The sequence below is a fragment of the Neolamprologus brichardi genome, chromosome 10 (assembly GCF_056152115.1).
Source record: "Neolamprologus brichardi isolate AB-2024 chromosome 10, ASM5615211v1, whole genome shotgun sequence".
Lineage (NCBI taxonomy): Eukaryota > Metazoa > Chordata > Actinopteri > Cichliformes > Cichlidae > Neolamprologus > Neolamprologus brichardi.
The window spans coordinates 4,993,823-5,005,918 of NC_142113.1; positions in this window are offsets into that span (position 1 = coordinate 4,993,823).

A 12,096-nucleotide genomic window follows, 5' to 3' on the forward strand; every position below is an offset into this window, starting at 1 on the left:
ACTGACTGGATGCCCATTAACCTTATAACTCCTGTTGTGTGTGTGTGGTAATTAAAGTTCTCTGGAGTTGGTAGTACGAGCGGTTGACTCAGGAGGAAGGTCACAAATCATAGTCAAACTTGTACTCATGTGCAAGGTAGAGAGACAGCCAGGTTCATAAAGGATATAAGGAAGTTTTTTCAAAAAAAAGGAGCCACATTCAGGTAAAAGTGTAAAATCAAATGATCCGTTAATCAATATTTATATATTTTATTAGATGTTTGTGTGGTTTGGTTATTTGCCTTTTGGTTGAAAGTACACTGAGAGAAGACTTTTTGTTAGTGATCTTAATAGTATTTTTTTATATTAATTTAATTTTTCATCTAATTGAATACAATGTATTTGTGTGTGATTGTCAGTCCGAAGAGGGAGAGAGGAAAGAGGGAACGTGAGGAGAAAGTACAAGATCAGGAAGAACCAGGTAAGAAAACAGACAGGGAACAGTGACAGGCACAACAGAAACTGTTAAATGCGATCGTGGCTCGAGAATTGGGAGTTCGCCTTGTAATCGGAAGGTTGCCGGTTCGAGCCCTGGCTCGGACAGTCTCGGTCGTTGTGTCCTTGGGCAAGACATTTCACCTACCGCCTAATGGTGTTGGCCAGCAGGGCCGATGGCGCGATATGGCAGCCTCGCTTCTGTCAATCTGCCCCAGGGCAGCTGTGGCTACAACTGTAGCTTGCTTCCACCAGTGTGTGAATGTGTGTGTGGATGACTGGGTGTGTAAAGCGCTTTGGGGTCCCTAGAGGGGACTAGTAAAAGCGTTATACAAATACAGGCCATTTACCATTAAACTGACAAAGAGAAAAAACCTGATTTTACTCACACAATCAGGAAGTTGTGTTCTCCCTATATTAAAGCTGCTATACAGAATCTGCAAAACAAACTGAGTTGAAACATTTTTGACCCTCTTTAACAACATTCCAACATAACATTATCATTGATTGGGGAGATTAAAATTAATGATATATTTTTATGTGGTTCAGCCACAACTCTACTAAAACCTCAGCCAGTAATAGGTAGGCCAACTTTTGGACCGTCCAGTTGTCTGTATGACTGCCACAGTACGTGCACCACATTTGCACACTATCAGAAAGTCCCAAACAGCCCTGGTGGAGTGAGGAGCTGTAAAGAGAAGCAGATGCTCTGTTTATATTCTAAAAATGTTTTAAGCTTGTTTCAAAGATTCTGTACAGCAGCTTTAAATGTTTTCCAAAAGCACACATACACTTATCAGTGTTTCTCAAACTTTTTACAGTGTGTACCACCTGATAAAAAATGTTAAGCTCTCCTAAGTACCACTATGAAAGCATGAAACTCATAAATCTTACAACACAAAATTAGTATCTGCAGTAAAGATTTTTTCATGCATTGTATACATTCTACCACAGGCAAAGTTGCCTCCATTTTTATATTCTTTTTTAAATATTTTGTAATAATTTATTTGTAATAATTTATTCTGTTTCCGGAGTGTTTTTTATGTATCTGTATTATATTATACATACACATTAAAAGTGAATCTCTGTCCAAAAAAATGCACTCAGTTTACTTTTTACTCACTGTGAGCATCATTCATTATTCTCCTGCAGTAATTAAGGTTAGGATATGTTTTTTTTTTATTCCAATCCATTCTTCTTTAGCAACATTTAAATAACCTTGATCAGATTTGATGGTTTTGTTACAGACTTTTCAAAAAAGTGTTTTGCTTTTCTTTCACAAATGTGGGATTAAATTGTTAAAATGTACAAAACAGTGAAGTCATGTTTTGAGACGAGGACCCAGGCACAGAGAGACTTGATGAATTTAAGAATCTTAATGATTTAATAAAGAAATTTGCAGACTTGCACAGAGATGGTAAAATTATGATGACTGATAAAGGAGACGAAGACAACAGACGATGAGGACAGGGAGGATGCAGGGACCGAAAGAGACAGGGAAGAAGTCTCATTGTGATGAGTAAAGTGTATCTTAGCTGGCTGGGCAGCTCTCTGGGTGCTCAGCACCCCCAAAGCTCTGATCCTAGAATCGCCCCTGGTATGAAGCACAAAAACAAACAATAATTTTTCCTTGCATTCAATCACAGAACATGAAGCTTGGTTGGAGGGTTTTGCTTCCTGATCCAAGCATTGCTGCCTGAATGAACCAGATTGAATGAAATGAAAGCATTGTTTTAAATGGACTGTTCATAGTGTTAATGGAGCACTTCGATCTCAGACTGTGGGCTTACCTGTGGTTCCTCGGATATTTAAAAGTAGAATGGGAGGCAGAGCCTTCAGCTTCCAGAGCTTGGACTCGGGTGACAGAGACAGACACCTTTTCTACTTTTAAGATTATGCTTAAGACTTTCCTTTTTGACAAAAATTACAGTTAGGGCTGGTCAGGTGACCCTGAATCCACCCTTATTAAGCTGCAATAGACTTGGGCTACTTCCGATACACTCAGCATTTCTCCTTCTCTCACCCCTTTTCACTCACTATGTGTTTATAAACCACTCTGTATTTAATTCTTAATCTCTATTTCTCATCCACAGCATGTCTTTTGTATGTCTTCCTCCCTGAGCCTGGTTCTGCCGGAAGTTTGTTCCTGTTAAAAGGGAGCTTTTCCTTCTCACTGTTGCCAAAGTGCTTGCTCATAGGTGGTTTTCAGATTATTGGAGTTTCTGTGTATTATTGTAGGGTCTTCACCTTACAATATCAAGCACCTTGAGGCAACTGATATTGTGATTTTGGGCTATATAAAAAATGTGGAGGAGTAGAAGCTCTAGTCTAAGTCCCTTCCGGATGGGTGAGCTCCTCACCCCATCTCTATGGGAGACGTCAGCCTCATTTTCACTTCTTATATCTGTGATCTCATTCTTCAAATCTTGTTTGAGTTTGAGAGATCGACCAAAGAAGAATGAGCTGAGATTGTCAGGACATATGTGTGAGATTTGTTGAAAATAACAACCAACGACAGGCTGATATCCAGCAAAGGGATACACAATTGACTTTTAGCATAAGGCGATCATAATTTTGAACCTTGTAGTTTTTGGTTTTTCTGAAAATATTTGTTTTTGTGTGCAAATTAAAATATGTACTTTAAAAATTTCAGTTGTCATAGGTGGCTGATATTTCTGTTCATTGTAAATGAGCAGGTCAAAAAGGAACAGGCATGATGTGGGTGTGTTTTGGGACACTGGAAACATCTTTTCTTTAACCTCCTAGGACCTGGCATCCACATATGTGGACATCACATTTTGGGTTATTTAGACCAAAACACTCAATTTTGCTCTACAAGGGCCTGATATCCACTTACGAGGACATTATATTGCTACTGTTCTATCGAATTTTTAGACAAATATGTGGCTCTTATTTTTCTTAGAAGCAAAAATTAGGTGGAAAAAAAATCTGGTAATTCTGTGTTTTTACATTCATCAGGTTACAATCAGCCCAAATATCAAAGAGAAATTAAAAATGCATGCCGTGGAAGAGTTCAGGTCTTTGGAGGTTAAAGACACTTTCAAAAAAGTTATAATATTGAATTAGATGGGTGTCAGTATTAGATATTGTACTATTCAGATTCAGATCAATGTAACATAAATCAGATGATCTGACTTTTATTCATAGCTGTATTTTGAACAACATTTGAATCTTGATGTGCCGACCCAAAAGCTTTTTGCACCAGTCCCTCTCTCATTCATAATCAGTGATCACTCCTAGTGGCAGTTACAGCAACTACACTGGATAAAATCAGAAATTACCTTCACAGAATTACAGTCAGCACAATATCAATAAGCATGTTTGCCTTCTCATTTGCCCTAATGTGCTCAAATATTTACAAATGCTAATCGGGTTGTTGTGACAGATATCACATATTGCTTTGACAACTGCCATTCAAGAACTGTGCCTAACAATATAGAAAAAGTGTAGCAATTATTTTAAAATTGAGATGAAATGCATAATGATGAGCTGCTTGAACCATGTTCAAGGACAAACACAAATTCAATTTCAATTCAATTCAATTCAATTTTATTTATATAGCACCAAATCACAACAAATGTCGCCTCAAGGCGCTTCATAGATACAGAGAAAAGCCCAACAATCATATGACCCCCTATGAGCAGCACTTTGGCGACAGTGGGAAGGAAAAACTCCCTTTTAACAGGAAGAAACCTCCGGCAGAACCAGGCTCAGGGAGGGGCGGGGCCATCTGCTGCGACCGGTTGGGGTGAGAGAAGGAAGACAGGATAAAAGACATGCTGTGGAAGAGAGACAGAGATTAATAACAGATATGATTCAATACAGAGAGGTCTGTTAACACATAGTGAGTGAGAAAGGTGACTGGAAAGGAAAAACTCAATGCATCATGGGAATCCCCCGGCAGCCTACATCTATTGCAGCATAACTAAGGGAGGATTCAGGGTCACCTGGTCCAGCCCTAACTATATGCTTTAGCAAAAAGGAAAGTTTTAAGCCTAATCTTAAAAGTAGAGATAGTGTCTGTCTCCCGAATCCAAACTGGAAGCTGGTTCCACAGAAGAGGGGCCTGAAAACTGAAGGCTCCCCCTCCCATTCTACTTTTAAATACTCTAGGAACAACAAGTAGGCCTGCAGAGCGGGAGCGAAGTGCTCTAATAGGGTGATATGGTACTACAAGGTCATTAAGATAAGATGGGGCCTGATTATTTAAGACCTTGTATGTGAGGAGCAGGATTTTGAATTCAATTCTGGATTTAACAGGAAGCCAATGAAGGGAAGCCAAAACAGGAGAAATATGCTCTCTCTTTCTAGTCCCTGTCAGTACTCTTGCTGCAGCATTTTGGATTAACTGAAGGCTTTTCAGTGAGTTTTTTGGACAACTATTGTCTAATTATAGTAACAGGACTGTATAGCCTATAGCCATTTCTTCATGTTCACGATTAAAATACCGCAAGATTTTTAGTTTCACAAGACGTAGCCTCTCCCATTATATTCTAATCTATTATCATTTAATTCTATCTATATTATTATCCATTATAATATTATGTAATAATTAACTAAATGTAGTATTTCTTGGGCAAACTAACTGTTAGTCAATTAATTGTGGATGTCAATTGCTATAGTGACTTATACCACCAGATAACAACAAACTGATATTCTTTAGTATATGTATGACAAGTCTAGGTAATGATATTTGTCAGAACTGAAGGTATTAAGCCAATCAAAGGCTTCTGTTGTCATCTATTATTTCCTGTTATTCATGGTGTGCTATTTCTCTCCTGTGCCTTTTGTTTTGTGGCGAATCAACATGTGCATCTGTCCATGAACATGAACAGGCCTTCATGGTCATGTACAGTTAACTGTTGGGCTTAAAAACTACTCAGACTGTTATTGCTTAGGTTACATTATCCTATTCCGTATTCATAAGATTCATGTTGGTGCATCTTTAAGCATTCACATTTGGTCATTTAATAGACAAAGAATTAATAAGCAATGTTTAATGATTAAGCTCTGCAGTGCACTTAATGGTGTATAGATGGATAGAAGGACAAACAGATAGATATTCCTTGCCATAAATCCTTTCACTTCACTTTGTTATATGTATAAATAAATGATTTTATAGAAATTTATGACAGTTTCAAAGAGGAACTGGAGCACTGTTTAAAGCTCTTAACAATTCCTCTGAAGATTTGCCAATGGACTTCAGGCGTGTTTGAAAATGGCAGCACAACACATTGAATCATTAAACAGAGCTTAATGATAGAGGAGAGAAAACTGTGTCTTCGTTTATTTTAACAAAATCCTATTCTCTGATAATTGGATTGTATAAGCAGTGATTACTCTTTACTCGTAATAAATTATACCTTTTTTTGTTGTTGTCTGGGAACAACTGTGTATAACTTCTACAAGCAATCATAGCTACAGCTGCCAAGTTAGAAGCTGCTATTCCTCCACTGGCCTGGAGATGCTGACCATGAAGCAAAATACGCCTGGTACTTATATAAATTACTTATGGAAAGGTTAAACATAAATAATTTGAATAAGGGTACAAAGATCAAAGATCGTCACTGGCTTTAATTAGGCGTTTCCTGTCACGGCTGTACACAGGCCAAGCTGGAGGACAGCAGAACAGCATCCGCCTTAGGTTCAATTAGCTCCACATGGGATACCAGTTTGTGTTTATCTACCACCTGCAAAGTAGCAACCCGTCACATTATGACTGTGGAATATGACAGTGTGTGTGTGTGTGTGCCTGTAAATGCAGAATAAAACCACTAAGTGGAGTCAAAGAGCATTTGAATGAGGTTGAATGACAGCGAACACACAACTGTATTTTTGCATCCAGGTACGAGCCATTTACCCAAATGTAGCTCAGCCATTAATCATCGAAATACGGACACTTTTTCATGGCTGAGATCACAGTTTTCTTTCATTATTGTTTATCTCTCCGTTTGCATTGCTACTTATCAACTAGGCTGGTGAAGCTTTGTATAAAGTATAGAGCTTTGGGGCATAATTACCTTTTTATAGCTACAAGGTTTGTGATGGATTTCTTGAAATGAAATAAGAAAAAACAACCAGCTTTCCTGGTACAATGCTAACGCTACTTCTTTACTTCCTGATTTAATACGTCTTTGTAATTGCCACATTTTATGTTTCCTTCATTGTTAAATGAAAGAACTGTGGACAAAGAAAACATTTTAATGTATTTTTCATGCATTTATCCTAGATCAGTGTTACAGCTCCATGACATGTTGACACTGCGTCTTTACTTCAAGAAACCGAGTTTGTCTCTGAGCTGCTGTGTTTTTATCATGGCTACATCTCCTCTTAATCCCTCGTGCCCAGCGCTATCATGGTTGCCTTGACAGTGGAGACAGTTCACTCACGTTCTCTGCAGCTACTTTGTCTCAGCTCTACTATCCTCTATTCCCACAGCACAAAGACACAGCAACGTGTCCATGAAAAAGTGTTTCAGAAGTGTTAATAACGGCTGCTACCAGCAGTAACATACAATATCCCTCCTGTTTGTGTTCCTCACAAACTCATGTAGTACAAAAATGATTTGTTAGTATCGATGATGTCATTATTATTATTTTTTTCTTCCTGAAATCAACTCTGTAATTCTTTCTCTTTCTGGAATATCATCTGTAAGCTTGACTATGACACCTGCTGTTTACTATAGTTCAATAAAATGAATAGAGCGCCGTCACATATTGCATCAGTAACACCTGCCTGCATATTGTGAATATACTTTTAATGCTGCAAACAACACATCCCATATGTCAGTAGTTGTCTATGGAGTGTATGCAAGAGTACAAAGCATACACATTTCCAGGACTTTCTGATTGCGTGACCTTCAGCATATATGCTCTTTAACTTTCTATTTACGATGTGATAATATCTGATATTTAGTGCAGGAACAGTGTTATGTATCCTTCAGATCCCACTCCAGCTAAAATTACTCCATCCATGAAATAGAGGTATCCATGGTTACTTCAGGAGCCATGTTATAGGGTGCTGAGTGTATCTCTGCACAGTTTCCACCTTTTTCTCTCTCATTCATCATTTGAAAGAAATCATTGTGCCACCTCAAGGTTTCTGACAGCTACAATTTGGTTTTGCAAATGGGATTTGCAGTGACTAATCTCAATAATATTGATGAAGATAAACTGACTATTAAATGTCTCTGAATTATGAATGCGAGGCATATTACATCTGCAGTTAACCTGCTTGACTCTAAGGGAGGGAAACGCATAGCTTGTGTAGTTCGGTGCTACACAGGCTGCAGGATGAAATATTGTATGGGAGCATCCCCAGTACGACATATTTGCAGTCTTCAGAACAACCTGTTACCTTGACAACGCAATTTTATCATTCAAGCCCATTGCTACCTTCTCTTACAGCAGGAATCAAATGTGCCTTAAACGTATAGTGCTGCAGGGTTTTACACCTCAATTCAAGGTAGAAATGAAAAATTAAATGGGTTAAGATGTGCAGAATTATGATTTCACTCCATCACTGCACCGTGTGCAATATCAGATTTGCCATTTCTTAAATTTACAGGATTTGAAAGATGGTTTATTCTATAGGGCTTAACAGAAAGCAGGTAAGGCAGACCGCAGAAGGTAAGGTTATAAGGACTTGAAATGATTTCGTTGTCCAAGAAATACCACATGAAATATTTTAAGCTTTTGGGGTATGTGCTATACGTGGCACTATGATAACTACAGGGGGATTGGACAGATGAGTTCATCAGTTCAAAGTGGCAACATGCAATTTCCCAAAATACAAGTGACCTCATGATGTTTAGCATTTCACCTGACTTATTCATGCAGTTATATGCGTAACTGTCAGGTCATGTTCGCAAGTCAGTAATTCTGATAATTCTTATGTGAGCTTTTCACGAGGAGAGCCCATCTGCTGTCGTTTCTTTTTCACAGCATTCAGGAAGATTTCCCAAAGGCATCTAAATCAAATTAGCAATAAACATTTATCATTTTTATCATATGAGAAAAGAGATAAAATGCACATTTTTAGCAGGACTGGATTTATATGACTATTGGTTGATATGACAGATATACAATCTTACCAGTTTTAGGAAAATGAATTACTTACGAGTGCATTTTTTAACCTATCGCTGCACAAACTGATGTGAGGTGATTGACTTTCAATAGCTGATGAAAAGGCATGCTTGAAGATTGCTTATTATTTATTTATGGCGTTTGAAATTCCTGAAAATAACTGAAGAACATATAATGCAAGTAGCTGCAGTGCTGTGCAAAATATGGAGCCATCCCTTGTTTCTTTATATTTTGCTTCCAGACTTAAAATTGTTCGCTGGGCTTTTTAAAGGTCTTTCAAAGTTTCCTTTGGACACTGGCTGCTCTTTCACTCATTTTGAGTTGAGTTTTTATACCAGACGATTTTCAGAGGAAGGTTTTTTGTTTGTTTGTTTTTAAACAATGGCCTATGAATTATTCAAGCATGAAGCTAACTCACATAACTGAGATAACTAGCTGAAAAATATGTCTAATGTGTTTTTAAATAACTTAAGGAAACTGGGAGGGTAGAGGGAAAAAGAAGAAGTGGCAAGCCTAATAAAAATGACAGTATCTATATGGACAGTATCTGACAGTCATGTCCTTAAGCTGGTCTTTCAATTTACTGAAGCCTCAGGGTGGCTACCAAGGAGGCATTTTAATAAAGACGATAGAACTACACAGTAAATCAGTGGCAACAGTTAAAATGGAGTGATGAATCAAAATCTGAGCTTCCTGGTTCAACTTCTCAATATGTATGGAGGAGTTCAGGAGGAGAGAGGCGCAACAATCTGTAAAACACAGTGGAGCTTATCGTGGTTTGGGGCTGCATTTAAACCAGTGCTGTTGGGAAGCTTGTCAAAGTTGGTGTGATTATGATGCAACATCATCTAGAAAGCACTTGATTGGCAACAGTTTAAGTTTTCAGTGTGACAATTCCAAACACACTGACAGTAGTAAAAGTATACGTAGGCAGGTGAACACAGAATGGAACACAAACATGGCCTCCACAGAGCCTGGACCTCCACGCTTTTAAAGCACTTGTAACTGTATAAACTCTGTTAGCACCTTATATACTGTATTTCTATGTACAGTATTTTTGCACCTATTTTCCATTTTCCTAATAAAATATAAAGAAACAAGGGCTAGATCAGGACTTTTGCACAGTACCCTACATCAGCGGTCCCCAACCCCCGGGCCTCGGACCGGTACCGGTCCGTGAGTCGTTTGCCGCGAGAGTTGAGGCTCAGGTGTGAAATGTATGGTTTTCAGGGTTTTTATCGGTTTTCAGCGTTATTTTGTTATCGTTTTTATCGTTAACTCGGTTTTCCTGGGTCTTTTCACGTGTGTTATGAATAAATCTTCTTTTTTCGGTACCGGTACTAGTTTTATTTTGTTGTATTTATCCGCGACACCTTAAAGGCCGGTCCGTGAAAATAATGTCGGGCATAAACCGGTCCGTGGCGCAAAAAAGGTTGGGGACCGCTGCCCTACATGGTCTAGGGTTTGACTAATAATAGATTACTTTAGTTAAAAATAGTAAGGTGTAAACATAAACATTATACAGTGCTCAAAAAAAAATAAAAAGAACACTTGTTAATCAGAGTATAGCATCAAGTCAGTTCAACTTCTGGGATTATGATCCGGCTAGTTAAGTAGCAGAGTTAATCAGTTTCAGCTGCTTTGGTGTTAATTAAATTAGCAACGGGTGCACAAGAGGGAAACAATGAGACAACCCTAAAAATAATCATGGTTTTACAAGTGGAGGCCACTGACAATGTTTTCCTTCCTCATCTTTTTTGACTGTTTTGTCACTAGTTTGATAAGGCCAGTCCACTATTGAGCCAGTCTTGGTATAACTTTGTGCTTTTACTAGCATGAGGCAATACCTGGATTCTACAGAGGTTGCACAGGTTGTCCAACTTCTCCATGATCGCATATCATTGCCCCTTGCATGGAAGAGATTCCAGGAAACAGCCAGTTACTGTCGGAGAGCTGGACAAGGCCGTAGAAGGTCCTTAAGCTTTAGCAGGAATGGTAGTTGCTCCTTTGTGCAATGAGGACCTGACTTCCTCTTCCTAGAGGATGAAGTAATTGATAACAAATCACACAAATCAAGTGTGTGATCATGTATAAGTTGTATAGCTTTAATGTTTTATTTGGGAACAGAATGGTGTGTGTGTGTAAGTTTGGTGATGGAGTTTTTATTATGAATGAATGATGAATTTTTATGAATTATTATGTCTATTTTTTATGTTTAAGGACAACAGATGGAAATTAGCCCTTGGCTATAATCTGGTATGTTGACATTCATGTAATTTTTTTACATTCATGTAATTTTTTTACATTTATGTTCATTAACATGTACTGTCCTAAATAAATTAAATTAAATTAAACACTGGCCCCCAAAATCACCTGAACCAAATCCAATAGAACAGCGGTCCCCAACCCCCGGGCCACCGGTACCAGTCTGTGAGTCGTTTGGTACCGGGCCGCGAGAGCTGAGGCTCAGGTGTTAAATATATAGTTTTTAGGGTTTTTATCGGTTTTCAGCGTTATTTTGTTATCGTTTTTATCGTTAACTCGGTTTTCCTGGGTCTTTTCACGTGTGTTATGAATAAATCTTCTTTTTTTTCGGTACCGGTACTAGTTTTATTTTGTTGTATTTATCCGCGACACCTTAAAGGCCGGTCCGTGAAAATATTGTCGGGCATAAACTGGTCCGTGGCGCAAAAAAGGTTGGAGACCGCTGCAACAGAACACCTCTGGGACATTATGTTTTTGTCCATCCAACACCACCAGGTTGCACCAAGAACGTCCATGAGCTCAGTGATGCCTTTTCTCTAGGTCTAGGATGAGATCCCCCAGGAAACTATGCCGTCTCATTATGAGCATGCCCGGACGTTGTCAGGCATGCCTAAAAGCACTTGGGGGCCATAAAAACTACTGATACCATTTTGAGTTACTACAATAACATTTCAGTAAAATGGACTAGTCTGCCACATCATTTTTGTTCACTTTGATTTTCTGAGTATTTTGGAATTCAGTGCTCTGTAGGTAGGTTGATAATTTTCTTTTTTTTTTGGTCTTTTCTTTCCTAACAGATTACCCAGTCCATGTCAGTATATAGATACCCCACATGATTTTCTTTCCCATTGAGATCTGATATGTTTTTAAAGTGTTCATTTAATTTTGTTGAGCAGTGTAGCAGTGACAATGATGTCATTTATTAGTTTAAGACTGCATTTTTAAGATTTAGCATTTTATTTTGGCATTCATGCTAGTTCATCAAGCCAAAGTCGTTAAATTTTAATAAGAGGTTGACATGCTGAGTAATCAGCCAACAGTAGCAAACATTTTTAGAAAGCTGTACATGTTCATCAGATAAACAAACATACTAAACAGTCCTAGGTTACATGCTAATAAAATACTAGCATTGTACTCACCAAAACAGAATCACACCTTCTTGGAAAGGCTGCATCAACAGCAAGCTAGCGTTAGCCACATGGTACCTCTAAAAAAGGCAGCAACACCATAAACAAGGTGGAGAGCTCCAGTG